The sequence below is a fragment of the Carcharodon carcharias genome, chromosome 40 (assembly GCF_017639515.1).
Source record: "Carcharodon carcharias isolate sCarCar2 chromosome 40, sCarCar2.pri, whole genome shotgun sequence".
Classification (NCBI taxonomy): Eukaryota; Metazoa; Chordata; class Chondrichthyes; order Lamniformes; family Lamnidae; genus Carcharodon; species Carcharodon carcharias.
Genome location: NC_054506.1, coordinates 3,089,836 through 3,116,541, shown reverse-complemented (window position 1 = coordinate 3,116,541; position 26,706 = coordinate 3,089,836).

Genomic DNA, 26,706 nt, shown 5'->3' with positions numbered 1-26,706 from the left:
CAGTTGATGTTTTCTGCAGTTGAGGGTTGCTGCAGTTGAGGGTTGCTGCAGTTGAGGGTTGCTGCAGTTGAGGGTTCCTGCAGTTGACGGTTTCTGCAGTTGAAGGTTGTTGCAGTTGAAGGTTCCTGCAGTTGAGGGTTGGTGCAGTTGAGGGCTGCTGCAGTTGAGGGTTGCTATAGTTGAGGGTTGCTGCATTTGAGGTTTCCTGGAGTTGAGGGTTCCTGCTGTTGAGGGTTGGTGCAGTTGAGGGTTGCTGCAGTTGAGGGTTGTTGCTGCTAAGGGTTGCTGCAGTTGAGGTTTGCGGCAGTTGAGGGTTGCTGCAGTTGAGGGTTCCTGCAGTTGAGGGTTGCTGCAGTTGAGGGTTGCTGCATTTGAGGGCTGCTGCAGTTGAGTGTTGCTGCAGTTGAGGGTTGCTGCAGTTGAGTTTTGCTGAAGTTGCGGATTCCTGCAGTTGAGGGTTGCTGCAGTTGAGGGTTGCTGCACTTGAGGGTTACTGCATCTGAATTTTGCTGCGGTTGATGGTTCCTGCAGTTGAGGGTTGCTGCAGTTGAGGGTTGCTGCAGTTGAGGGTTGCTGCAGTTGATGGTTCCTGCAGTTGAGGTTTGCTGCAGTTGAGGGTTGCTGCAGTTGAGGGTTCCTGCAGTTGACGGTTTCTGCAGTTGAAGGTTGTTGCAGTTGAAGGTTCCTGCAGTTGAGGGTTCCTGCAGTTGAGGGTTCCTGCATTTGAGCCTTGGTGCAGTTGAGTATTTTTGCCGTTGAGCGTTGGTGCAGTTGAGGGTTGCTGCAGTTGAGGGTTCCTGCAGTTGAAGGTTCCTGCAGTTGAGGGTTGTTGCAGTTGAGGATTGCTGCAGTTGAGGGTTGCTGTAGTTGAGGGTTGCTGCATTTGAGGTTTCCTGGAGTTGAGGGTTCCTGCTGTTGAGGGTTGGTGCAGTTGAGGTTTGCTGCAGTTGAGGGTTCCTGCAGTTGAGGGTTGGTGCAGTTCAGGGTTGCTGCAGTTGAGGATTCCTGCAGTTGAGGGTTCCTGCATTTGAGGGTTCCTGCAGTTGAGGGTTGCTGCAGTTGAGGGTTGCTGCAGTTGAGGGTTCCTGCAGTTGAGGGTTGCTGCAGTTGAGGGTTGCTGCAGTTGAGGGTTCCTGCAGTTGAGTTTTGCTGTAGTTGATGGTTCCATCAGTTGAGGGTTGCTGCAGTTGAGGGTTGCTGCAGTTGAGGGTTGCTGCAGTTGATGGTTCCTGCAGTTGAGGGTTGCTGCAGTTTAGGGTTGCTGCAGTTGAGGGTTGGTGCAGTTGAGGGTTGCTGCAGTTGAGGGTTCCTGCAGTTGAGGGTTACTGCATTTGAGCCTTGGTGCAGTTGAGTATTTTTGCAGTTGAGGGTTGGTGCAGTTGAGGGTTGGTGCAGTTGAGGGTTCCTGCAGTTGAGGGTTCCTGCAGTTGAGGGTTGTTGCAGTTGAGGGTTGCTGCAGTTGAGGGTTGCTGTAGTTGAGGGTTGCTGCATTTGAGGTTTCCTGGAGTTGAGGGTTCCTGCTGTTGAGGGTTGTTGCAGTTGAGGGTTGCTGCAGTTGAGGGTTGCGGCAGTTGAGGTTTCCTGCAGTTCAATGTTGCTGCAATTGAGGGTTGCTGCAGTTGAGGGTTCCTGCATTTGATGGTTCCTGCAGTTGAGGTTTGCTGCAGTTGAGGGTTGCTGCAGTTGAGGGTTCCTGCAGTTGACGGTTTCTGCAGTTGAAGGTTGTTGCAGTTGAAGGTTCCTGCAGTTGAGGGTTGGTGCAGTTGAGGGTTGCTGCAGTTGAGGGTTGCTGTAGTTGAGGGTTGCTGCATTTGAGGTTTCCTGGAGTTGAGAGTTCCTGCTGTTGAGGGTTGGTGCAGTTGAGGGTTGCTGCAGTTGAGGGTTGCTGCAGCTGAGGTTTCCTGCAGTTGAGGGTTGCTGCAGTTGAGGGTTGCTGCAGTTGAGGGTTCCTGCAGTTGAGGGTTGCTGCTGTTGAGGGTTGCTGCAGTTGAGGTTTGCGGCAGTTGAGGGTTGCTGCAGTTGAGGGTTCCTGCAGTTGAGGGTTGCTGCAGTTGAGGGTTGCTGCATTTGAGGTTTGCCGCAGTTGAGTGTTGCTGTAGTTGAGGGCTGCTGCTGTTGAGGGTTGCTGCAGTTGAGGATTCCTGCAGTTGAGGGTTGCTGCAGTTGAGGTTTGCTGCATTTGAGGCTTGCTAAAGTTGAGGGTTGCTGCAGTTGAGCGTTCCTGCAGTTGAGGGTTCCTGCAGTTGAGGGTTGCTGCAGTTGAGGGTTGTTGCAGTTGAGCGTTCCTGCAGTTGAGGGTTCCAGCAGTTGAGGGTTCCTGGAGTTGAGGGTTGCTGCAGTTGAGGGTTCCTGCAGTTGAGGGTTGCTGCAGTTGAGGGTTGCTGAATTTGAGGGTTGCTGCATTTGAGGTTACCTGGAGTTGAGGGTTCCTGCTGTTGAGGGTTGCTGCAGTTGAGGGTTGTTGCAGTTGAGTGTTCCTGCAGTTGAGGGTTGGAGCAGTTCAGTTTTGCTGCAGTTGAGGATTCCTGCAGTTGAGGGTTCCTGCAGTTGAAGGTTCCTGCAGTTGAGGGATGCTGCAGTTGAGGGTTGCTGCAGTTGAGGGTTCCTGCAGTTGAGGGTTGCTGCAGTTGAGGGTTGCTGCAGTTGAGGGTTCCTGCAGTTGAGTTTTGCTGTAGTTGATGGTTCCTGCAGTTGAGAGTTGCTGCAGTTGAGGGTTCCTGCAGTTGAGGGTTGCTGCAGTTGATGGTTCCTGCAGTTGAGGGTTCCTGCAGTTGAGGGTTGCTGCAGTTGAGGGTTCCTGCAGTTGAGGGTTTCTGCAGTTGACGGTTGTTGCAGTTGAAGGTTCCTGCAGTTGAGGGTTGGTGCAGTTGAGGGTTGGTGCAGTTGAGGGTTCCTGCTGTTGAGGGTTCTTGCAGTTGAGGAATGCTGCAGTTGAGGGTTCCTACAGTTGAGGGTTGGTTCAGTTGAGGGTTCCTGCAGTTGAGGGTTCCTGTGTTGAGGGTTCCTGCAGTTGACGGTTCCTGCAGTTGAGAGTTGCTGCAGTTGAGGGTTGCTGCAGTTGAGGGTTCCTGCAGTTGAGGTTTGCTGCAGTTGAAGGTTCCTGCAGTTGAGGGTTGCTGCAGTTGAGGGTTGCTGCATTTGAGGGTTGCTGCAGTTGAGGGTTGCTGCAGTTGAGTTTTGCTGAAGTTGAGGATTCCTGCAGTTGAGGGTTGCTGCAGTTGAGGGTTGCTGCACTTGAGGGTTACTGCATCTGAATTTTGCTGCAGTTGATGGTTCCTGCAGTTGAGGGTTGCTGCAGTTGAGGGTTGCTGCAGTTGATGGCTCCTGCTGTTGAGGGTTGCTGCAGTTGAGGGTTGCTGCAGTTGAGGGTTGCTGCAGTTGATGGTTCCTGCTGTTGAGGGTTGCTGCAGTTGAGGGTTGCTGCAGTTGAGGGTTCCTGCAGTTGACGGTTTCTGCAGTTGAGGGTTGCTGCAGTTGAGGGTTCCTGCAGTTGAGGGTTGCTGCAGTTGAGGGTTGCTGCAGTTGAGTTTTGCTGTAGTTGAGGGTTGCTGCAGTTGAGGGTTGGTGCAGTTGAGGGTTGATGCAGTTGAGGGTTCCTGCAGTTGAGGGTTCCTGCAGTTGACGGTTTCTGCAGTTGAAGGTTGTTGCAGTTGAAGTTTCCTGCAGTTGAGGGATGGTGCAGTTGAGGGTTCCTGCAGTTGAGGGTTCCTGCAGTTGAGGGTTCCTGCATTTGAGCCTTGGTGCAGTTGAGTATTTTTGCCGTTGATTGTTGGTGCAGTTGAGGGTTGCTGCAGTTGAGGGTTCCTGCAGTTGAAGTTTCCTGCAGTTGAGGGTTGTTGCAGTTGAGGCTTGCTGCAGTTGAGGGTTGCTGTAGTTGAGGGTTGCTGCATTTGAGGTTTCCTGGAGTTGAGGGTTCCTGCTGTTGAGGGTTGGTGCAGTTGAGGTTTGCTGCAGTTGAGGGTTCCTGCAGTTGAGGGTTGGAGCAGTTCAGGGTTGCTTCAGTTGAGGATTCCTGCAGTTGAGGGTTCCTGCATTTGAGGGTTGCTGCAGTTGAGGGTTGCTGCAGTTGAGGGTTGCTGCAGTTGAGGGTTCCTGCAGTTGAGGGTTGCTGCAGTTGAGGGTTGCTGCACTTGAGGGTTCCTGCAGTTGAGTTTTGCTGTAGTTGATGGTTCCTGCAGTTGAGGGTTGCTGCAGTTGAGGGTTGCTGCAGTTGATGGTTCCTGCAGTTGAGGGTTGCTGCAGTTGAGGTTTGCTGCAGTTGATGGTTGGTGCAGTTGAGGGTTGCTGCAGTTGAGGGTTCCTGCAGTTGAGGGTTCCTGCATTTGAGCCTTGGTGCAGTTGAGTATTTTTGCAGTTGAGGGTTGGTGCAGTTGAGGGTTGGTGCAGTTGAGGGTTCCTGCAGTTGAGAGTTCCTGCAGTTGAGGGTTGCTGCAGTTGAGGGTTGCTGCACTTGAGGTTTGCGGCAGTTGAGGGTTGCTGCAGTTGAGGGTTCCTGCAGTTGAGGGTTGCTGTAGTTGAGGGATGCTGCAGTTGAGGGTTGCTGCAGTTGAGTGTTGCTGCAGTTGAGGTTTGCTGCAGTTGAGGGTTGCTGCACTTGAAGTTTACTGCATCTGAATTTTGCTGCAGTTGATGGTTCCTGCAGTTGAGGGTTGCTGCAGTTGAGGGTTGCTGCAGTTGAGGGTTGCTGCAGTTGATGGTTCTTGCAGTTGAGGTTTGCTGCAGTTGAGGGTTGCTGCAGTTGAGGGTTCCTGCAGTTGACGGTTTCTGCAGTTGAAGGTTGTTGCAGTTGAAGGTTTCTGCAGTTGAGGGTTGTTGCAGTTGAGGGTTGCTGCAGTTGAGGGTTGCTGTAGTTGAGGGTTGCTGCATTTGAGGTTTCCTGGAGTTGAGGGTTCCTGCTGTTGAGGGTTGGTGCAGTTGAGGGTTGCTGCAGTTGAGGGTTGCTGCAGTTGAGGTTTCCTGCAGTTGTGGGTTGCTGCAGTTGAGGGTTGCTGCAGTTGAGGGTTCCTGCAGTTGAGGGTTGCTGCTGTTGAGGGTTGCTGCATTTGAGGTTTGCGGCAGTTGAGGGTTGCTGCAGTTGAGGGTTCCTGCAGTTGAGGGTTGCTGCAGTTGAGGGTTGCTGCATTTGAGGGTTGCTGCAGTTGAGTGTTGCTGCAGTTGAGGGTTGCTGCTGTTGAGGGTTGCTGCAGTTGAGGATTCCTGCAGTTGAGGGTTGCTGCAGTTGAGGTTTGCTGCATTTGAGGCTTGCTGAAGTTGAGGGTTGCTGCAGTTGAGGGTTCCTGCAGTTGAGGGTTCCTGCAGTTGAGGGTTGCTGCAGTTGAGGGTTGTTGCAGTTGAGCGTTCCTGCAGTTGAGGGTTCCAGCAGTTGAGGGTTCCTGGAGTTGAGGGTTGCTGCAGTTGAGGGTTCCTGCAGTTGAGGGTTGCTGCAGTTGAGGGTTGCTGAATTTGAGGGTTGCTGCATTTGAGGTTTCCTGGAGTTGAGGGTTCCTGCTGTTGAGGGTTGCTGCAGTTGAGGGTTGCTGCAGTTGAGTGCTCCTGCAGTTGAGGGTTGGAGCAGTTCAGTTTTGCTGCAGTTGAGGATTCCTGCAGTTGAGGGTTCCTGCAGTTGAAGGTTCCTGCAGTTGAGGGATGCTGCAGTTGAGGGTTGCTGCAGTTGAGGGTTCCTGCAGTTGAGCGTTGCTGCAGTTGAGGGTTGCTGCAGTTGAGGGTTCCTGCAGTTGTGTTTTGCTGTAGTTGATGGTTCCTGCAGTTGAGGGTTGCTGCAGTTGAGGGTTGCTGCAGTTGAGGGTTGCTGCAGTTGATGGTTCCTGCAGTTGAGGGTTGCTGCAGTTGAGGGTTGCTGCAGTTGAGGGTTCCTGCAGTTGAGGGTTTCTGCAGTTGACGGTTGTTGCAGTTGAAGGTTCCTGCAGTTGAGGGTTGGTGCAGTTGAGGGTTCCTGCAGGTGAGGGTTGGTGCAGTTGAGGGTTCCTGCAGTTGAGTGTTGCTGCAGTTGAATGTTCCTGCAGTTGATGGTTGCTGCAGTTGAGGGTTCCTGCAGTTGAGGGTTCCTGCAGTTGTGGGTTGGTGCAGTTGAGGGTTCCTGCAGTTGAGGGTTGCTGCACTTGAGGGATCCTGCAGATGAGGGTTGCTGCAGTTGAGGTTTGCTGAAGTTGAGGGTTGGTGCAGTTGAGGGTTGGTGCAGTTGAGGGTTCCTGCTGTTGAGGGTTCTTGCAGTTGAGGGATGCTGCAGTTGAGGGTTCCTACAGTTGAGGGTTGGTGCAGTTGAGGGTTCCTGCAGTTGAGGGTTCCTGTGTTGAGGGTTCCTGCAGTTGACGGTTCCTGCAGTTGAGAGTTGCAGCCGTTGAGGGTTGCTGCAGTTGAGGGTTGCTGCAGTTGAGGGTTCCTGCAGTTGAGGGTTGCTGCATTTGAGGGTCCCTGCAGTTGAGGGTTCCTGCAGTTGAGGGTTCCTGCAGTTGAGGGTTCCTGCAGTTGAGGGTTCCTGCAGTTGAGGGTTGCTGCAGTTGAGGGTTGCTGCAGTTGAAGGTTCCTGCAGTTGAGGGTTGCTGCAGTTGAGGGTCGCTGCATTTGAGGGTTGCTGCAGTTGAGGGTTGCTGCAGTTGAGTTTTGCTGAAGTTGAGGATTCCTGCAGTTGAGGGTTGCTGCAGTTGAGGGTTGCTGCACTTGAAGGTTACTGCATCTGAATTTTGCTGCAGTTGATGGTTCCTGCAGTTGAGGGTTGCTGCAGTTGAGGGTTGCTGCAGTTGAGGGTTGCTGCAGTTGATGGTTCCTGCAGTTGACGGTTTCTGCAGTTGAAGGTTGTTGCAGTTGAAGGTTCCTGCAGTTGAGGGATGGTGCAGTTGAGGGTTCCTGCAGTTGAGGGTTCCTGCAGTTGAGGGTTCCTGCATTTGAGCCTTGGTGCAGTTGAGTATTTTTGCCGTTGAGCGTTGGTGCACTTGAGGGTTGCTGCAGTTGAGGGTTCCTGCAGTTGAAGGTTCCTGCAGTTGAGGGTTGTTGCAGTTGAGGATTGCTGCAGTTGAGGGTTGCTGTAGTTGAGGGTTGCTGCATTTGAGGTTTCCTGGAGTTGAGGGTTCCTGCTGTTGAGGGTTGGTGCAGTTGAGGTTTGCTGCAGTTGAGGGTTCCTGCAGTTGAGGGTTGGAGCAGTTCAGGGTTGCGTCAGTTGAGGATTCCTGCAGTTGAGGGTTCCTGCATTTGAGGGTTGCTGCAGTTGAGGGTTGCTGCAGTTGAGGGTGGCTGCAGTTGAGGGTTCCTGCAGTTGAGGGTTGCTGCAGTTGAGGTTTGCTGCAGTTGAGGGTTCCTGCAGTTGAGTTTTGCTGTAGTTGATGGTTCCTGCAGTTGAGGGTTGCTGCAGTTGAGGGTTGCTGCAGTTGAGGGTTGCTGCAGTTGATGGTTCCTGCAGTTGAGGGTTGCTGCAGTTGAGGTTTGCTGCAGTTGAGGGTTGGTGCAGTTGAGGGTTGCTGCAGTTGAGGGTTCCTGCAGTTGAGGGTTCCTGCATTTGAGCCTTGGTGCAGTTGAATATTTTTGCAGTTGAGGGTTGGTGCAGTTGAGGGTTGGTGCAGTTGAGGGTTCCTGCAGTTGAGGGTTCCTGCAGTTGAGGGTTGCTGCAGTTGAGGGTTGCTGCACTTGAGGTTTGCGGCAGTTGAGGGTTGCTGCAGTTGAGGGTTCCTGCAGTTGAGGGTTGCTGTAGTTGAGGGATGCTGCAGTTGAGGGTTGCTGCAGTTGAGTGTTGCTGCAGTTGAGGTTTGCAGCAGTTGAGGGTAGCTGCACTTGAGGGTTACTGCATCTGAATTTTGCTGCAGTTGATGGTTCGTGCAGTTGAGGGTTGCTGCAGTTGAGGGTTGCTGCAGTTGAGGGTTGCTGCAGTTGATGGTTCCTGCAGTTGAGGTTTGCTGCTGTTGAGGGTTGCTGCAGTTGAGGGTTCCTGCAGTTGACGGTTTCTGCAGTTGAAGGTTGTTGCAGTTGAAGGTTCCTGCAGTTGAGGGTTGGTCCAGTTGAGGGTTGCTGCAGTTGAGGGTTGCTGTAGTTGAGGGTTGCTGCATTTGAGGTTTCCTGGAGTTGAGGGTTCCTGCTGTTGAGGGTTGGTGCAGTTGAGGGTTGCTGCAGTTGAGGGTTGCTGCAGTTGAGGGTTCCTGCAGTTGAGGGTTCCTGCAGTTGAGGGTTGCTGCAGTTGAGGGTTGTTGCAGTTGAGCGTTCCTGCAGTTGAGGGTTCCAGCAGTTGAGGGTTCCTGGAGTTGAGGGTTGCTGCAGTTGAGGGTTCCTGCAGTTGAGGGTTGCTGCAGTTGAGGGTTGCTGCATTTGAGGGTTGCTGCAGTTGAGTGTTGCTGCAGTTGAGGGTTGCTGCTGTTGAGGGTTGCTGCAGTTGAGGATTCCTGCAGTTGAGGGTTGCTGCAGTTGAGGTTTGCTGCATTTGAGGCTTGCTGAAGTTGAGGGTTGCTGCAGTTGAGGGTTCCTGCAGTTGAGGGTTCCTGCAGTTGAGGGTTGCTGCAGTTGAGGGTTGTTGCAGTTGAGCGTTCCTGCAGTTGAGGGTTCCAGCAGTTGAGGATTCCTGGAGTTGAGGGTTGCTGCAGTTGAGGGTTCCTGCAGTTGAGGGTTGCTGCAGTTGAGGGTTGCTGAATTTGAGGGTTGCTTCATTTGAGGTTTCCTGGAGTTGAGGGTTCCTGCTGTTGAGGGTTGCTGCAGTTGAGGGTTGCTGCAGTTGAGTGTTCCTGCAGTTGAGGGTTGGAGCAGTTCAGTTTTGCTGCAGTTGAGGATTCCTGCAGTTGAGGGTTCCTGCAGTTGAAGGTTCCTGCAGTTGAGGGATGCTGCAGTTGAGGGTTGCTGCAGTTGAGGGTTCCTGCAGTTGAGGGTTGCTGCAGTTGAGGGTTGCTGCAGTTGAGGGTTCCTGCAGTTGGGTTTTGCTGTAGTTGATGGTTCCTGCAGTTGAGGGTTGCTGCAGTTGAGGGTTGCTGCAGTTGAGGGTTGCTGCAGTTGATGGTTCCTGCAGTTGAGGGTTGCTGCAGTTGAGGGTTGCTGCAGTTGAGGGTTCCAGCAGTTGAGGGTTTCTGCAGTTGACGGTTGTTGCAGTTGAAGGTTCCTGCATTTGAGGGTTGGTGCAGTTGAGGGTTCCTGCAGTTGAGTGTTGCTGCAGTTCAATGTTCCTGCAGTTGAGGGTTGCTGCAGTTGAGGGTTCCTGCAGTTGAGGGTTCCTGCAGTTGTGGGTTGGTGCAGTTGAGGGTTGCTGCAGTTGAGGGTTGCTGCACTTGAGGGATCCTGCAGATGAGGGTTGCTGCAGTTGAGGTTTGCTGAAGTTGAGGGTTGGTGCAGTTGAGGGTTCCTGCTGTTGAGGGTTCTTGCAGTTGAGGTATGCTGCAGTTGAGGGTTCCTACAGTTGAGGGTTGGTGCAGTTGAGGGTTCCTGCAGTTGAGGGTTCCTGTGTTGAGGGTTCCTGCAGTTGACGGTTCCTGCAGTTGAGAGTTGCAGCCGTTGAGGGTTGCTGCAGTTGAGGGTTGCTGCAGTTGAGGGTTCCTGCAGTTGAGGGTTGCTGCATTTGAGGGTCCCTGCAGTTGAGTGTTCCTGCAGTTGAGGGTTCCTGCAGTTGAGGGTTCCTGCAGTTGAGGGTTCCTGCAGTTGAGGGTTGCTGCAGTTGAGGGTTGCTGCAGTTGAAGGTTCCTGCAGTTGAGGGTTGCTGCAGTTGAGGGTTGCTGCATTTGAGGGTTGCTGCAGTTGAGGGTTGCTGCAGTTGAGTTTTGCTGAAGTTGAGTATTCCTGCAGTTGAGGGTTGCTGCAGTTGAGGGTTGCTGCACTTGAGGGTTACTGCATCTGAATTTTGCTGCAGTTGATGGTTCCTGCAGTTGAGGGTTGCTGCAGTTGAGGGTTGCTGCAGTTGAGGGTTGCTGCAGTTGATGGTTCCTGCTGTTGAGGGTTGCTGCAGTTGAAGGTTGTTGCAGTTGAAGGTTCCTGCAGTTGAGGGTTGGTGCAGTTGAGGGTTCCTGCAGTTGAGGGTTCCTGCAGTTGAGGGTTCCTGCATTTGAGCCTTGGTGCAGTTGAGTATTTTTGCCGTTGAGCGTTGGTGCACTTGAGGGTTGCTGCAGTTGAGGGTTCCTGCAGTTGAAAGTTCCTGCAGTTGAGGGTTGTTGCAGTTGAGGATTGCTGCAGTTGAGGGTTGCTGTAGTTGAGGGTTGCTGCATTTGAGGTTTCCTGGAGTTGAGGGTTCCTGCTGTTGAGGGATGGTGCAGTTGAGGGTTGCTGCAGTTGAGGGTTCCTGCAGTTGAGGGTTGGAGCAGTTCAGGGTTGCGTCAGTTGAGGATTCCTGCAGTTGAGGGTTCCTTCATTTAAGGGTTCCTGCAGTTGAGGGTTGCTGCAGTTGAGTTTTGCTGTAGTTGATGGTTCCTGCAGTTGAGGGTTGCTGCAGTTGAGGGTTGCTGCAGTTGAGGGTTGCTGCAGTTGATGGTTCCTGCAGTTGAGGGTTGCTGCAGTTGAGGGTTGCTGCAGTTGAGGGTTGGTGCAGTTGATGGTTGATGCAGTTGAGGGTTCCTGCAGTTGAGGGTTCCTGCAGTTGACGGTTTCTGCAGTTGAAGGTTGTTGCAGTTGAAGGTTCCTGCAGTTGAGGGATGGTGCAGTTGAGGGTTCCTGCAGTTGAGGGTTCCTGCAGTTGAGGGTTCCTGCATTTGAGCCTTGGTGCAGTTGAGTATTTTTGCCGTTGAGCGTTGGTGTAGTTGAGTGTTGCTGCAGTTGAGGGTTCCTGCAGTTGAAGGTTCCTGCAGTTGAGGGTTGTTGCAGTTGAGGATTGCTGCAGTTGAGGGTTGCTGTAGTTGAGGGTTGCTGCATTTGAGGTTTCCTGGAGTTGAGGGTTACTGCTGTTGAGGGTTGGTGCAGTTGAGGTTTGCTGCAGTTGAGGGTTCCTGCAGTTGAGGGTTGGAGCAGTTCAGGGTTGCGTCAGTTGAGGATTCCTGCAGTTGAGGGTTCCTGCAGTTGAGGGTTGCTGCAGTTGAGGGCTCCTGCAGTTGAGGGTTCCTGCATTTGAGCCTTGGTGCAGTTGAGTATTTTTGCAGTTGAGGTTTGGTGCAGTTGAGGGTTCCTGCAGTTGAGGGTTCCTGCAGATGAGGGTTGTTGCAGTTGAGGGTTGCTGCAGTTGAGGGTTGCTATAGTTGAGGGTTGCTGCATTTGAGGTTTCCTGGAGTTGAGGGTTCCTGCTGTTGAGGGTTGTTGCAGTTGAGGGTTGCTGCAGTTGAGGGTTGCTGCAGTTGAGGTTTCCTGCAGTTGAAGGTTGCTGCAATTGAGGGTTGCTGCAGTTGAGGGTTCCTGCAGTTGAGGGTTGCTGCAGTTGAGGGTTGCTGCACTTGAGGTTTGCGGCAGTTGAGGGTTGCTGCAGTTGAGGGTTCCTGCAGTTGAGGGTTGCTGTAGTTGAGGGATGCTGCAGTTGAGGGTTGCTGCAGTTGAGTGTTGCTGCAGTTGAGGTTTGCTGCAGTTGAGGGTTGCTGCAGTTGAGGTTTGCTGCAGTTGAGGGTTGCTGCACTTGAGGGTTACTGCATCTGAATTTTGCTGCAGTTGATGTTTTCTGCAGTTGAGGGTTGCTGCAGTTGAGGGTTGCTGCAGTTGAGGGTTGCTGCAGTTGAGGGTTCCTGCAGTTGACGGTTTCTGCAGTTGAAGGTTGTTGCAGTTGAAGGTTCCTGCAGTTGAGGGTTGGTGCAGTTGAGGGCTGCTGCAGTTGAGGGTTGCTATAGTTGAGGGTTGCTGCATTTGAGGTTTCCTGGAGTTGAGGGTTCCTGCTGTTGAGGGTTGGTGCAGTTGAGGGTTGCTGCAGTTGAGGGTTGTTGCTGCTAAGGGTTGCTGCAGTTGAGGTTTGCGGCAGTTGAGGGTTGCTGCAGTTGAGGGTTCCTGCAGTTGAGGGTTGCTGCAGTTGAGGGTTGCTGCATTTGAGGGCTGCTGCAGTTGAGTGTTGCTGCAGTTGAGGGTTGCTGCAGTTGAGTTTTGCTGAAGTTGCGGATTCCTGCAGTTGAGGGTTGCTGCAGTTGAGGGTTGCTGCACTTGAGGGTTACTGCATCTGAATTTTGCTGCAGTTGATGGTTCCTGCAGTTGAGGGTTGCTGCAGTTGAGGGTTGCTGCAGTTGAGGGTTGTTGCAGTTGATGGTTCCTGCAGTTGAGGTTTGCTGCAGTTGAGGGTTGCTGCAGTTGAGGGTTCCTGCAGTTGACCGTTTCTGCAGTTGAAGGTTGTTGCAGTTGAAGGTTCCTGCAGTTGAGGGTTCCTGCAGTTGAAGGTTCCTGCATTTGAGCCTTGGTGCAGTTGAGTATTTTTGCCGTTGAGCGTTGGTGCAGTTGAGGGTTGCTGCAGTTGAGGGTTCCTGCAGTTGAAGGTTCCTGCAGTTGAGGGTTGTTGCAGTTGAGGATTGCTGCAGTTGAGGGTTGCTGTAGTTGAGGGTTGCTGCATTTGAGGTTTCCTGGAGTTGAGGGTTCCTGCTGTTGAGGGTTGGTGCAGTTGAGGTTTGCTGCAGTTGAGGGTTCCTGCAGTTGAGGGTTGGTGCAGTTCAGGGTTGCTGCAGTTGAGGATTCCTGCAGTTGAGGGTTCCTGCATTTGAGGGTTCCTGCAGTTGAGGGTTGCTACAGTTGAGGGTTGCTGCAGTTGAGGGTTCCTGCAGTTGAGGGTTGCTGCAGTTGAGGGTTGCTGCAGTTGAGGGTTCCTGCAGTTGAGTTTTGCTGTAGTTGATGGTTCCTGCAGTTGAGGGTTGCTGCAGTTGAGGGTTGCTGCAGTTGAGGGTTGCTGCAGTTGATGGTTCCTGCAGTTGAGGGTTGCTGCAGTTGAGGGTTGCTGCAGTTGAGGGTTGGTGCAGTTGAGGGTTGCTGCAGTTGAGGGTTCCTGCAGTTGAGGGTTACTGCATTTGAGCCTTGGTGCAGTTGAGTATTTTTGCAGTTGAGGGTTGGTGCAGTTGAGGGTTGGTGCAGTTGAGGGTTCCTGCAGTTGAGGGTTCCTGCAGTTGAGGGTTGTTGCAGTTGAGGGTTGCTGCAGTTGAGGGTTGCTGTAGTTGAGGGTTGCTGCATTTGAGGTTTCCTGGAGTTGAGGGTTCCTGCTGTTGAGGGTTGTTGCAGTTGAGGGTTGCTGCAGTTGAGGGTTGCTGCAGTTGAGGTTTCCTGCAGTTGAATGTTGCTGCAATTGAGGGTTGCTGCAGTTGAGGGTTCCTGCAGTTGATGGTTCCTGCAGTTGAGGTTTGCTGCAGTTGAGGGTTGCTGCAGTTGAGGGTTCCTGCAGTTGACGGTTTCTGCAGTTGAAGGTTGTTGCAGTTGAAGGTTCCTGCAGTTGAGGGTTGGTGCAGTTGAGGGTTGCTGCAGTTGAGGGTTGCTGTAGTTGAGGGTTGCTGCATTTGAGGTTTCCTGGAGTTGAGTGTTCCTGCTGTTGAGGGTTGGTGCAGTTGAGGGTTGCTGCAGTTGAGGGTTGCTGCAGCTGAGGTTTCCTGCAGTTGAGGGTTGCTGCAGTTGAGGGTTGCTGCAGTTGAGGGTTCCTGCAGTTGAGGGTTGCTGCTGTTGAGGGTTGCTGCAGTTGAGGTTTGCGGCAGTTGAGGGTTGCTGCAGTTGAGGGTTCCTGCAGTTGAGGGTTGCTGCAGTTGAGGGTTGCTGCATTTGAGGTTTGCCGCAGTTGAGTGTTGCTGTAGTTGAGGGTTGCTGCTGTTGAGGGTTGCTGCAGTTGAGGATTCCTGCAGTTGAGGGTTGCTGCAGTTGAGGTTTGCTGCATTTGAGGCTTGCTTAGCTGCTGTTGAGGGTTGCTGCAGTTGAGGATTCCTGCAGTTGAGGGTTGCTGCAGTTGAGGTTTGCTGCATTTGAGGCTTGCTTAAGTTGAGGGTTGCTGCAGTTGAGGGTTCCTGCAGTTGAGGGTTCCTGCAGTTGAGGGTTGCTGCAGTTGAGGGTTGTTGCAGTTGAGCGTTCCTGCAGTTGAGGGTTCCAGCAGTTGAGGGTTGCTGCAGTTGAGGGTTGCTGCAGTTGAGGGTTCCTGCAGTTGAGGGTTGCTGCAGTTGAGGGTTGCTGAATTTGAGGGTTGCTGCATTTGAGGTTTCCTGGAGTTGAGGGTTCCTGCTGTTGAGGGTTGCTGCAGTTGAGGGTTGTTGCAGTTGAGTGTTCCTGCAGTTGAGGATTGGAGCAGTTCAGTTTTGCTGCAGTTGAGGATTCCTGCAGTTGAGGGTTCCTGCAGTTGAAGGTTCCTGCAGTTGAGGGATGCTGCAGTTGAGGGTTGCTGCAGTTGAGGGTTCTTGCAGTTGAGGGTTGCTTTAGTTCAGGGTTGCTGCAGTTGAGGGTTCCTGCAGTTGAGTTTTGCTGTAGTTGATGGTTCCTGCAGTTGAGAGTTGCTGCAGTTGAGGGTTGCTGCAGTTGAGGGTTGCTGCAGTTGATGGTTCCTGCAGTTGAGGGTTGCTGCAGTTGAGGGTTGCTGCAGTTGAGGGTTCCTGCAGTTGAGGGTTTCTGCAGTTGACGGTTGTTGCAGTTGAAGGTTCCTGCAGTTGAGGGTTGGTGCAGCTGAGGGTTCCTGCAGTTGAGTGTTGCTGCAGTTGAATGTTCCTGCAGTTGAGGGTTCCTGCAGTTGTGGGTTGGTGCAGTTGAGGGTTGCTGCAGTTGAGGGTTCCTGCAGTTGTGGGTTGGTGCAGTTGAGGGTTGCTGCAGTTGAGGGTTGCTGCACTTGAGGGATCCTGCAGATGAGGGTTACTGCAGTTGAATTTGCTGAAGTTGAGGGTTGGTGCAGTTGAGGGTTGGTGCAGTTGAGGGTTCCTGCTGTTGAGGGTTCTTGCAGTTGAGGAATGCTACAGTTGAGGGTTCCTACAGTTGAGGGTTGGTTCAGTTGAGGGTTCCTGCAGTTGAGGGTTCCTGTGTTGAGGGTTCCTGTAGTTGACGGTTCCTGCAGTTGAGAGTTGCTGCAGTTGAGGGTTGCTGCAGTTGAGGGTTCCTGCAGTTGAGGTTTGGTGCATTTGAGGGTCCCTGCAGTTGAGGGTTCCTGCAGTTGAGGGTTCCTGCAGTTGAGGGTTGCTGCAGTTGAGGGTTGCTGCAGTTGAAGGTTCCTGCATTTGAGGGTTGCTGCAGTTGAGGGTTGCTGCATTTGAGGGTTGCTGCAGTTGAGGGTTGCTGCAGTTGAGTTTTGCTGAAGTTGAGGATTCCTGCAGTTGAGGGTTGCTGCACTTGAGGGTTGCTGCACTTGAGGGTTACTGCATCTGAATTTTGCTGCAGTTGATGGTTCCTGCAGTTGAGGGTTGCTGCAGTTGAGGGTTGCTGCAGTTGAGGGTTGCTGCAGTTGATGGTTCCTGCTGTTGAGGGTTGCTGCAGTTGAGGGTTGCTGCAGTTGAGGGTTGCTGCAGTTGATGGTTCCTGCAGTTGAGGTTTGCTGCAGTTGAGGGTTGCTGCAGTTGAGGGTTCCTGCAGTTGACGGTTTCTGCAGTTGAGGGTTGCTGCAGTTGAGGGTTCCTGCAGTTGAGGGTTGCTGCAGTTGAGGGTTGCTGCAGTTGAGTGTTCCTGCAGTTGAGTTTTGCTGTAGTTGATGGTTCCTGCAGTTGAGGGTTGCTGCAGTTGAGGGTTGCTGCAGTTGAGGGTTGCTGCAGTTGAGGGTTCCTGCAGTTGAGGATTGCTGCAGTTGAGGGTTGCTGTAGTTGAGGGTTGCTGCATTTGAGGTTTCCTGGAGTTGAGGGTTCCTGCTGTTGAGGGTTGGTGCAGTTGAGGTTTGCTGCAGTTGAGGGTTCCTGCAGTTGAGGGTTGGTGCAGTTCAGGGTTGCTGCAGTTGAGGATTCCTGCAGTTGAGGGTTCCTGCATTTGAGGGTTCCTGCAGTTGAGGGTTGCTACAGTTGAGGTTTGCTGCAGTTGAGGGTTCCTGCAGTTGAGGGTTGCTGCAGTTGAGGGTTGCTGCAGTTGAGGGTTCCTGCAGTTGAGTTTTGCTGTAGTTGATGGTTCCTGCAGTTGAGGGTTGCTGCAGTTGAGGGTTGCTGCAGTTGAGGGTTGCTGCAGTTGATGGTTCCTGCAGTTGAGGGTTGCTGCAGTTGAGGGTTGCTGCAGTTGAGGGTTGGTGCAGTTGAGGGTTGCTGCAGTTGAGGGTTCCTGCAGTTGAGGGTTACTGCATTTGAGCCTTGGTGCAGTTGAGTATTTTTGCAGTTGAGGGTTGGTGCAGTTGAGGGTTGGTGCAGTTGAGGGTTCCTGCAGTTGAGGGTTCCTGCAGTTGAGGGTTGTTGCAGTTGAGGGTTGCTGCAGTTGAGGGTTGCTGTAGTTGAGGGTTGCTGCATTTGAGGTTTCCTGGAGTTGAGGGTTCCTGCTGTTGAGGGTTGTTGCAGTTGAGGGTTGCTGCAGTTGAGGGTTGCTGCAGTTGAGGTTTCCTGCAGTTGAATGTTGCTGCAATTGAGGGTTGCTGCAGTTGAGGGTTCCTGCAGTTGATGGTTCCTGCAGTTGAGGTTTGCTGCAGTTGAGGGTTGCTGCAGTTGAGGGTTCCTGCAGTTGACGGTTTCTGCAGTTGAAGGTTGTTGCAGTTGAAGGTTCCTGCAGTTGAGGGTTGGTGCAGTTGAGGGTTGCTGCAGTTGAGGGTTGCTGTAGTTGAGGGTTGCTGCATTTGAGGTTTCCTGGAGTTGAGAGTTCCTGCTGTTGAGGGTTGGTGCAGTTGAGGGTTGCTGCAGTTGAGGGTTGCTGCAGCTGAGGTTTCCTGCATTTGAGGGTTGCTGCAGTTGAGGGTTGCTGCAGTTGAGGGTTCCTGCAGTTGAGGGTTGCTGCTGTTGAGGGTTGCTGCAGTTGAGGTTTGCGGCAGTTGAGGGTTGCTGCAGTTGAGGGTTCCTGCAGTTGAGGGTTGCTGCAGTTGAGGGTTGCTGCATTTGAGGTTTGCCGCAGTTGAGTGTTGCTGTAGTTGAGGGTTGCTGCTGTTGAGAGTTGCTGCAGTTGAGGATTCCTGCAGTTGAGGGTTGCTGCAGTTGAGGTTTGCTGCATTTGAGGCTTGCTTAAGTTGAGGGTTGCTGCAGTTGAGGGTTCCTGCAGTTGAGGGTTCCTGCAGTTGAGGGTTGCTGCAGTTGAGGGTTGTTGCAGTTGAGCGTTCCTGCAGTTGAGGGTTCCAGCAGTTGAGGGTTGCTGCAGTTGAGGGTTGCTGCAGTTGAGGGTTCCTGCAGTTGAGGGTTGCTGCAGTTGAGGGTTGCTGAATTTGAGGGTTGCTGCATTTGAGGTTTCCTGGAGTTGAGGGTTCCTGCTGTTGAGGGTTGCTGCAGTTGAGGGTTGTTGCAGTTGAGTGTTCCTGCAGTTGAGGATTGGAGCAGTTCAGTTTTGCTGCAGTTGAGGATTCCTGCAGTTGAGGGTTCTTGCAGTTGAGGGTTGCTGCAGTTGAGGGTTGCTGCAGTTGAGGGTTCCTGCAGTTGAGTTTTGCTGTAGTTGATGGTTCCTGCAGTTGAGAGTTGCTGCAGTTGAGGGTTGCTGCAGTTGAGGGTTGCTGCAGTTGATGGTTCCTGCAGTTGAGGGTTGCTGCAGATGAGGGTTGCTGCAGTTGAGGGTTCCTGCAGTTGAGGGTTTCTGCAGTTGACGGTTGTTGCAGTTGAATGTTCCTGCAGTTGAGGGTTGGTGCAGCTGAGGGTTCCTGCAGTTGAGTGTTGCTGCAGTTGAATGTTCCTGCAGTTGAGGGTTCCTGCAGTTGTGGGTTGGTGCAGTTGAGGGTTGCTGCAGTTGAGGGTTCCTGCAGTTGTGGGTTGGTGCAGTTGAGGGTTGCTGCAGTTGAGGGTTGCTGCACTTGAGGGATCCTGCAGATGAGGGTTGCTGCAGTTGAATTTGCTGAAGTTGAGGGTTGGTGCAGTTGAGGGTTGGTGCAGTTGAGGGTTCCTGCTGTTGAGGGTTCTTGCAGTTGAGGGATGCTGCAGTTGAGGGTTCCTACAGTTGAGGGTTGGTTCAGTTGAGGGTTCCTGCAGTTGAGGGTTCCTGTGTTGAGGGTTCCTGTAGTTGACGGTTCCTGCAGTTGAGAGTTGCTGCAGTTGAGGGTTGCTGCAGTTGAGGGTTCCTGCAGTTGAGGTTTGCTGCATTTGAGGGTCCCTGCAGTTGAGGGTTCCTGCAGTTGAGGGTTCCTGCAGTTGAGGGTTGCTGCAGTTGAGGGTTGCTGCAGTTGAAGGTTCCTGCAGTTGAGGGTTGCTGCAGTTGAGGGTTGCTGCATTTGAGGGTTGCTGCAGTTGAGGGTTGCTGCAGTTGAGTTTTGCTGAAGTTGAGGATTCCTGCAGTTGAGGGTTGCTGCAGTTGAGGGTTGCTGCACTTGAGGGTTACTGCATCTGAATTTTGCTGCAGTTGATGGTTCCTGCAGTTGAGGGTTGCTGCAGTTGAGGGTTGCTGCAGTTGAGGGTTGCTGCAGTTGATGGTTCCTGCTGTTGAGGGTTGCTGCAGTTGTGGGTTGCTGCAGTTGAGGGTTGCTGCAGTTGATGGTTCCTGCTGTTGAGGGTTGCTGCAGTTGAGGGTTGCTGCAGTTGAGGGTTCCTGCAGTTGACGGTTTCTGCAGTTGAGGGTTGCTGCAGTTGAGGGTTCCTGCAGTTGAGGGTTGCTGCAGTTGAGGGTTGCTGCAGTTGAGTGTTCCTGCAGTTGAGTTTTGCTGTAGTTGATGGTTCCTGCAGTTGAGGGTTGCTGCAGTTGAGGGTTGCTGCAGTTGAGGGTTCCTGCAGTTGAGGGTTGCTGCAGTTGAGGGTTGCTGCAGTTGAGGGTTGGTGCAGTTGAGGGTTGATGCAGTTGAGGGTTCCTGCAGTTGAGGGTTCCTGCAGTTGACGGTTTCTGCAGTTGAAGGTTGTTGCAGTTGAAGGTTCCTGCAGTTGAGGGATGGTGCAGTTGAGGGTTCCTGCAGTTGAGGGTTCCTGCAGTTGAGGGTTCCTGCTTTTGAGCCTTGGTGCAGTTGAGTATTTTTGCCGTTGATTGTTGGTGCAGTTGAGGGTTGCTGCAGTTGAGGGTTCCTGCAGTTGAAGTTTCCTGCAGTTGAGGGTTGTTGCAGTTGAGGCTTGCTGCAGTTGAGGGTTGCTGTAGTTGAGGGTTGCTGCATTTGAGGTTTCCTGGAGTTGAGGGTTCCTGCTGTTGAGGGTTGGTGCAGTTGAGGTTTGCTGCAGTTGAGGGTTCCTGCAGTTGAGGGTTGGAGCAGTTCAGGGTTGCGTCAGTTGAGGATTCCTGCAGTTGAGGGTTCCTGCATTTGAGGGTTGCTGCAGTTGAGGGTTGCTGCAGTTGAGGGTTGCTGCAGTTGAGGGTTCCTGCAGTTGAGGGTTGCTGCAGTTGAGGGTTGCTGCACTTGAGGGTTCCTGCAGTTGAGTTTTGCTGTAGTTGATGGTTCCTGCAGTTGAGGGTTGCTGCAGTTGAGGGTTGCTGCAGTTGAGGGTTGCTGCAGTTGATGGTTCCTGCAGTTGAGGGTTGCTGCAGTTGAGGTTTGCTGCAGTTGATGGTTGGTGCAGTTGAGGGTTGCTGCAGTTGAGGGTTCCTGCAGTTGAGGGTTCCTGCATTTGAGCCTTGGTGCAGTTGAGTATTTTTGCAGTTGAGGGTTGGTGCAGTTGAGGGTTGGTGCAGTTGAGGGTTCCTGCAGTTGAGGGTTCCTGCAGTTGAGGGTTGCTGCAGTTGAGGGTTGCTGCACTTGAGGTTTGCGGCAGTTGAGGGTTGCTGCAGTTGAGGGTTCCTGCAGTTGAGGGTTGCTGTAGTTGAGGGATGCTGCAGTTGAGGGTTGCTGCAGTTGAGTGTTGCTGCAGTTGAGGTTTGCTGCAGTTGAGGGTTGCTGCACTTGAGGTTTACTGCATCTGAATTTTGCTGCAGTTGATGGTTTCTGCAGTTGAGGGTTGCTGCAGTTGAGGGTTGCTGCAGTTGAGGGTTGCTGCAGTTGATGGTTCTTGCAGTTGAGGTTTGCTGTAGTTGAGGGTTGCTGCAGTTGAGGGTTCCTGCAGTTGACGGTTTCTGCAGTTGAAGGTTGTTGCAGTTGAAGGTTCCTGCAGTTGAGGGTTGTTGCAGTTGAGGGTTGCTGCAGTTGAGGGTTGCTGTAGTTGAGGGTTGCTGCATTTGAGGTTTCCTGGAGTTGAGGGTTCCTGCTGTTGAGGGTTGGTGCAGTTGAGGGTTGCTGCAGTTGAGGGTTGCTGCAGTTGAGGTTTCCTGCAGTTGTGGGTTGCTGCAGTTGAGGGTTGCTGCAGTTGAGGGTTCCTGCAGTTGAGGGTTGCTGCTGTTGAGGGTTGCTGCATTTGAGGTTTGCGGCAGTTGAGGGTTGCTGCAGTTGAGGGTTCCTGCAGTTGAGGGTTGCTGCAGTTGAGGGTTGCTGCATTTGAGGGTTGCTGCAGTTGAGTGCTGCTGCAGTTGAGGGTTGCTGCTGTTGAGGGTTGCTGCAGTTGAGGATTCCTGCAGTTGAGGGTTGCTGCAGTTGAGGTTTGCTGCATTTGAGGCTTGCTGAAGTTGAGGGTTGCTGCAGTTGAGGGTTCCTGCAGTTGAGGGTTCCTGCAGTTGAGGGTTGCTGCAGTTGAGGGTTGTTGCAGTTGAGCGTTCCTGCAGTTGAGGGTTCCAGCAGTTGAGGGTTCCTGGAGTTGAGGGTTGCTGCAGTTGAGGGTTCCTGCAGTTGAGGGTTGCTGCAGTTGAGGGTTGCTGAATTTGAGGGTTGCTGCATTTGAGGTTTCCTGGATTTGAGGGTTCCTGCTGTTGAGGGTTGCTGCAGTTGAGGGTTGCTGCAGTTGAGTGTTCCTGCAGTTGAGGGTTGGAGCAGTTCAGTTTTGCTGCAGTTGAGGATTCCTGCAGTTGAGGGTTCCTGCAGTTGAAGGTTCCTGCAGTTGAGGGATGCTGCAGTTGAGGGTTGCTGCAGTTGAGGGTTCTTGCAGTTGAGGGTTGCTGCAGTTGAGGGTTGCTGCAGTTGAGGGTTCCTGCAGTTGAGTTTTGCTGGAGTTGATGGTTCCTGCAGTTGAGGGTTGCTGCAGTTGAGGGTTGCTGCAGTTGAGGGTTCCTGCAGTTGAGGGTTGCTGCAGTTGAGGGTTGCTGAATTTGAGGGTTGCTGCATTTGAGGTTTCCTGGAGTTGAGGGTTCCTGCTGTTGAGGGTTGCTGCAGTTGAGGGTTGTTGCAGTTGAGTGTTCCTGCAGTTGAGGATTGGAGCAGTTCAGTTTTGCTGCAGTTGAGGATTCCTGCAGTTGAGGGTTCCTGCAGTTGAAGGTTCCTGCAGTTGAGGGATGCTGCAGTTGAGGGTTGCTGCAGTTGAGGGTTCTTGCAGTTGAGGGTTGCTGCAGTTGAGGGTTGCTGCAGTTGAGGGTTCCTGCAGTTGAGTTTTGCTGTAGTTGATGGTTCCTGCAGTTGAGAGTTGCTGCAGTTGAGGGTTGCTGCAGTTGAGGGTTGCTGCAGTTGATGGTTCCTGCAGTTGAGGGTTGCTGCAGTTGAGGGTTGCTGCAGTTGAGGGTTCCTGCAGTTGAGGGTTTCTGCAGTTGACGGTTGTTGCAGTTGAAGGTTCCTGCAGTTGAGGGTTGGTGCAGTTGAGGGTTCCTGCAGTTGAGTGTTGCTGCAGTTGAATGTTCCTGCAGTTGAGGGTTCCTGCAGTTGTGGGTTGGTGCAGTTGAGGGTTGCTGCAGTTGAGGGTTCCTGCAGTTGTGGGTTGGTGCAGTTGAGGGTTGCTGCAGTTGAGGGTTGCTGCACTTGAGGGATCCTGCAGATGAGGGTTGCTGCAGATGAATTTGCTGAAGTTGAGGGTTGGTGCAGTTGAGGGTTGGTGCAGTTGAGGGTTCCTGCTGTTGAGGGTTCTTGCAGTTGAGGGATGCTGCAGTTGAGGGTTCCTACAGTTGAGGGTTGGTTCAGTTGAGGGTTCCTGCAGTTGAGGGTTCCTGTGTTGAGGGTTCCTGCAGTTGACGGTTCCTGCAGTTGAGAGTTGCTGCAGTTGAGGGTTGCTGCAGTTGAGGGTTCCTGCAGTTGAGGTTTGCTGCATTTGAGGGTCCCTGCAGTTGAGGGTTCCTGCAGTTGAGGGTTCCTGCAGTTGAGGGTTGCTGCAGTTGAGGGTTGCTGCAGTTGAAGGTTCCTGCAGTTGAGGGTTGCTGCAGTTGAGGGTTGCTGCATTTGAGGGTTGCTGCAGTTGAGGGTTGCTGCAGTTGAGTTTTGCTGAAGTTGAGGATTCCTGCAGTTGAGGGTTGCTGCAGTTGAGGGTTGCTGCACTTGAGGGTTACTGCATCTGAATTTTGCTGCAGTTGATGGTTCCTGCAGTTGAGGGTTGCTGCAGTTGAGGGTTGCTGCAGTTGAGGGTTGCTGCAGTTGATGGTTCCTGCTGTTGAGGGTTGCTGCAGTTGAGGGTTGCTGCAGTTGAGGGTTGCTGCAGTTGATGGTTCCTGCTGTTGAGGGTTGCAGCAGTTGAGGGTTGCTGCAGTTGAGGGTTCCTGCAGTTGACGGTTTCTGCAGTTGAGGGTTGCTGCAGTTGAGGGTTCCTGCAGTTGAGGGTTGCTGCAGTTGAGGGTTGCTGCAGTTGAGTGTTCCTGCAGTTGAGTTTTGCTGTAGTTGATGGTTCCTGCAGTTGAGGGTTGCTGCAGTTGAGGGTTGCTGCAGTTGAGGGTTGCTGCAGTTGAGGGTTCCTGCAGTTGAAGGTTGCTGCAGTTGAGGGTTGCTGCAGTTGAGGGTTGGTGCAGTTGAGGGTTGATGCAGTTGAGGGTTCCTGCAGTTGAGGGTTCCTGCAGTTGACGGTTTCTGCAGTTGAAGGTTGTTGCAGTTGAAGGTTCCTGCAGTTGAGGGATGGTGCAGTTGAGGGTTCCTGCAGTTGAGGGTTCCTGCAGTTGAGGGTTCCTGCATTTGAGCCTTGGTGCAGTTGATTATTTTTGCCGTTGATTGTTGGTGCAGTTGAGGGTTGCTGCAGTTGAGGGTTCCTGCAGTTGAGTTTCCTGCAGTTGAGGGTTGTTGCAGTTGAGGCTTGCTGCAGTTGAGGGTTGCTGTAGTTGAGGGTTGCTGCATTTGAGGTTTCCTGGAGTTGAGGGTTCCTGCTGTTGAGGGTTGGTGCAGTTGAGGTTTGCTGCAGTTGAGGGTTCCTGCAGTTGAGGGTTGGAGCAGTTCAGGGTTGCGTCAGTTGAGGTTTCCTGCAGTTGAGGGTTCCTGCATTTGAGGGTTGCTGCAGTTGAGGGTTGCTGCAGTTGAGGGTTGCTGCAGTTGAGGGTTCCTGCAGTTGAGGGTTGCTGCAGTTGAGGGTTGCTGCAGTTGAGGGTTCCTGCAGTTGAGTTTTGCTGTAGTTGATGGTTCCTGCAGTTGAGGGTTGCTGCAGTTGAGGGTTGCTGCAGTTGAGGGTTCCTGCAGTTGAGGGTTCCTGCAGTTGAGGGTTGGTGCAGTTGAGGGTTGCTGCAGTTGAGGGTTCCTGCAGTTGAGGGTTGTTGCAGTTGAGGGTTCCTGCAGTTGAGGCTTGCTGCAGTTGAGCGTTACTGCAGTTGAGGGTTTTTTGCAGTTGAGGGTTGCTGCAGTTGAGGGTTGGTGCAGTTGAGGGTTCCTGCAGTTGAGGGTTCCTGCAGTTGAGGGTTGCTGCAGTTGAGGGTTGCTGCAGTTGAGGTTTGCTGCAGTTGAGGGTTGCTGCAGTTGAGGGTTCCTGCAGTTGAGGGTTGCTGTAGTTGAGGGATGCTGCAGTTGAGGGTTGCTGCAGTTGAGTGTTGCTGCAGTTGAGGTTTGCTGCAGTTGAGGGTTGCTGCACTTGAGGTTTACTGCAGTCTGAATTTGCCTGCAGTTGATGGTTCGTGCAGTTGAGGGTTGCTGCAGTTGAGGGTTGCTGCAGTTGAGGGTTGCTGCAGTTGATGGTTCTTGCAGTTGAGGTTTGCTGCAGTTGAGGGTTGCTGCAGTTGAGGGTTCCTGCAGTTGACGGTTTCTGCAGTTGAAGGTTGTTGCAGTTGAAGGTTCCTGCAGTTGAGGGTTGTTGCAGTTGAGGGTTGCTGCAGTTGAGGGTTGCTGTAGTTGAGGGTTGCTGCATTTGAGGTTTCCTGGAGTTGAGGGTTCCTGCTGTTGAGGGTTGGTGCAGTTGAGGGTTGCCGCAGTTGAGGGTTGCTGCAGTTGAGGTTTCCTGCAGTTGTGGGTTGCTGCAGTTGAGGGTTGCTGCAGTTGAGGGTTCCTGCAGTTGAGGGTTGCTGCTGTTGAGGGTTGCTGCATTTGAGGTTTGCGGCAGTTGAGGGTTGCTGCAGTTGAGGGTTCCTGCAGTTGAGGGTTGCTGCAGTTGAGGGTTGCTGCATTTGAGGGTTGCTGCAGTTGAGTGCTGCTGCAGTTGCGGGTTGCTGCTGTTGAGGGTTGCTGCAGTTGAGGATTCCTGCAGTTGAGGGTTGCTGCAGTTGAGGTTTGCTGCATTTGAGGCTTGCTGAAGTTGAGGGTTGCTGCAGTTGAGGGTTCCTGCAGTTGAGGGTTCCTGCAGTTGAGGGTTGCTGCAGTTGAGGGTTGTTGCAGTTGAGCGTTCCTGCAGTTGAGGGTTCCAGCAGTTGAGGGTTCCTGGAGTTGAGGGTTGCTGCAGTTGAGGGTTCCTGCAGTTGAGGGTTGCTGCAGTTGAGGGTTGCTGAATTTGAGGGTTGCTGCATTTGAGGTTTCCTGGAGTTGAGGGTTCCTGCTGTTGAGGGTTGCTGCAGTTGAGGGTTGCTGCAGTTGAGTGTTCCTGCAGTTGAGGGTTGGAGCAGTTCAGTTTTGCTGCAGTTGAGGATTCCTGCAGTTGAGGGTTCCTGCAGTTGAAGGTTCCTGCAGTTGAGGGATGCTGCAGTTGAGGGTTGCTGCAGTTGAGGGTTCCTGCAGTTGAGGGTTGCTGCAGTTGAGGGTTGCTGCAGTTGAGGATTCCTGCAGTTGAGTTTTGCTGTAGTTGATGGTTCCTGCAGTTGAGGGTTGCTGCAGTTGAGGGTTGCTGCAGTTGAGGGTTGCTGCAGTTGATGGTTCCTGCAGTTGAGGGTTGCTGCAGTTGAGGGTTGCTGCAGTTGAGGGTTCCTGCAGTTGAGGGTTTCTGCAGTTGACGGTTGTTGCAGTTGAAGGTTCCTGCAGTTGAGGGTTGGTGCAGTTGAGGGTTCCTGCAGGTGAGGGTTGGTGCAGTTGAGGGTTCCTGCAGTTGAGTGTTGCTGCAGTTGAATGTTCCTGCAGTTGAGGGTTGCTGCAGTTGAGGGTTCCTGCAGTTGAGGGTTCCTGCAGTTGTGGGTTGGTGCACTTGAGGGTTCCTGCAGTTGAGGGTTGCTGCACTTGAGGGATCCTGCAGATGAGGGTTGCTGCAGTTGAGGTTTGCTGAAGTTGAGGGTTGGTGCAGTTGAGGGTTGGTGCAGTTGAGGGTTCCTGCTGTTGAGGGTTCTTGCAGTTGAGGGATGCTGCAGTTGAGGGTTCGTACAGTTGAGGGTTGGTGCAGTTGAGGGTTCCTGCAGTTGAGGGTTCCTGTGTTGAGGGTTCCTGCAGTTGACGGTTCCTGCAGTTGAGAGTTGCAGCCGTTGAGGGTTGCTGCAGTTGAGGGTTGCTGCAGTTGAGGGTTCCTGCAGTTGAGGGTTGCTGCATTTGAGGGTCCCTGCAGTTGAGGGTTCCTGCAGTTGAGGGTTCCTGCAGTTGAGGGTTCCTGCAGTTGAGGGTTCCTGCAGTTGAGGGTTGCTGCAGTTGAGGGTTGCTGCAGTTGAAGGTTCCTGCAGTTGAGGGTTGCTGCAGTTGAGGGTTGCTGCATTTGAGGGTTGCTGCAGTTGAGGGTTGCTGCAGTTGAGTTTTGCTGAAGTTGAGGATTCCTGCAGTTGAGGGTTGCTGCAGTTGAGGGTTGCTGCACTTGAAGGTTACTGCATCTGAATTTTGCTGCAGTTGATGGTTCCTGCAGTTGAGGGTTGCTGCAGTTGAGGGTTGCTGCAGTTGAGGGTTGCTGCAGTTGATGGTTCCTGCAGTTGACGGTTTCTGCAGTTGAAGGTTGTTGCAGTTGAAGGTTCCTGCAGTTGAGGGATGGTGCAGTTGAGGGTTCCTGCAGTTGAGGGTTCCTGCAGTTGAGGGTTCCTGCATTTGAGCCTTGGTGCAGTTGAGTATTTTTGCCGTTGAGCGTTGGTGCACTTGAGGGTTGCTGCAGTTGAGGGTTCCTGCAGTTGAAGGTTCCTGCAGTTGAGGGTTGTTGCAGTTGAGGATTGCTGCAGTTGAGGGTTGCTGTAGTTGAGGGTTGCTGCATTTGATGTTTCCTGGAGTTGAGGGTTCCTGCTGTTGAGGGTTGGTGCAGTTGAGGTTTGCTGCAGTTGAGGGTTCCTGCAGTTGAGGGTTGGAGCAGTTCAGGGTTGCGTCAGTTGAGGATTCCTGCAGTTGAGGGTTCCTGCATTTGAGGGTTGCTGCAGTTGAGGGTTGCTGCAGTTGAGGGTGGCTGCAGTTGAGGGTTCCTGCAGTTGAGGGTTGCTGCAGTTGAGGTTTGCTGCAGTTGAGGGTTCCTGCAGTTGAGTTTTGCTGTAGTTGATGGTTCCTGCAGTTGAGGGTTGCTGCAGTTGAGGGTTGCTGCAGTTGAGGGTTGCTGCAGTTGATGGTTCCTGCAGTTGAGGGTTGCTGCAGTTGAGGTTTGCTGCAGTTGAGGGTTGGTGCAGTTGAGGGTTGCTGCAGTTGAGGGTTCCTGCAGTTGAGGGTTCCTGCATTTGAGCCTTGGTGCAGTTGAATATTTTTGCAGTTGAGGGTTGGTGCAGTTGAGGGTTCCTGCAGTTGAGGGTTCCTGCAGTTGAGGGTTGCTGCAGTTGAGGGTTGCTGCACTTGAGGTTTGCGGCAGTTGAGGGTTGCTGCAGTTGAGGGTTCCTGCAGTTGAGGGTTGCTGTAGTTGAGGGATGCTGCAGTTGAGGGTTGCTGCAGTTGAGTGTTGCTGCAGTTGAGGTTTGCAGCAGTTG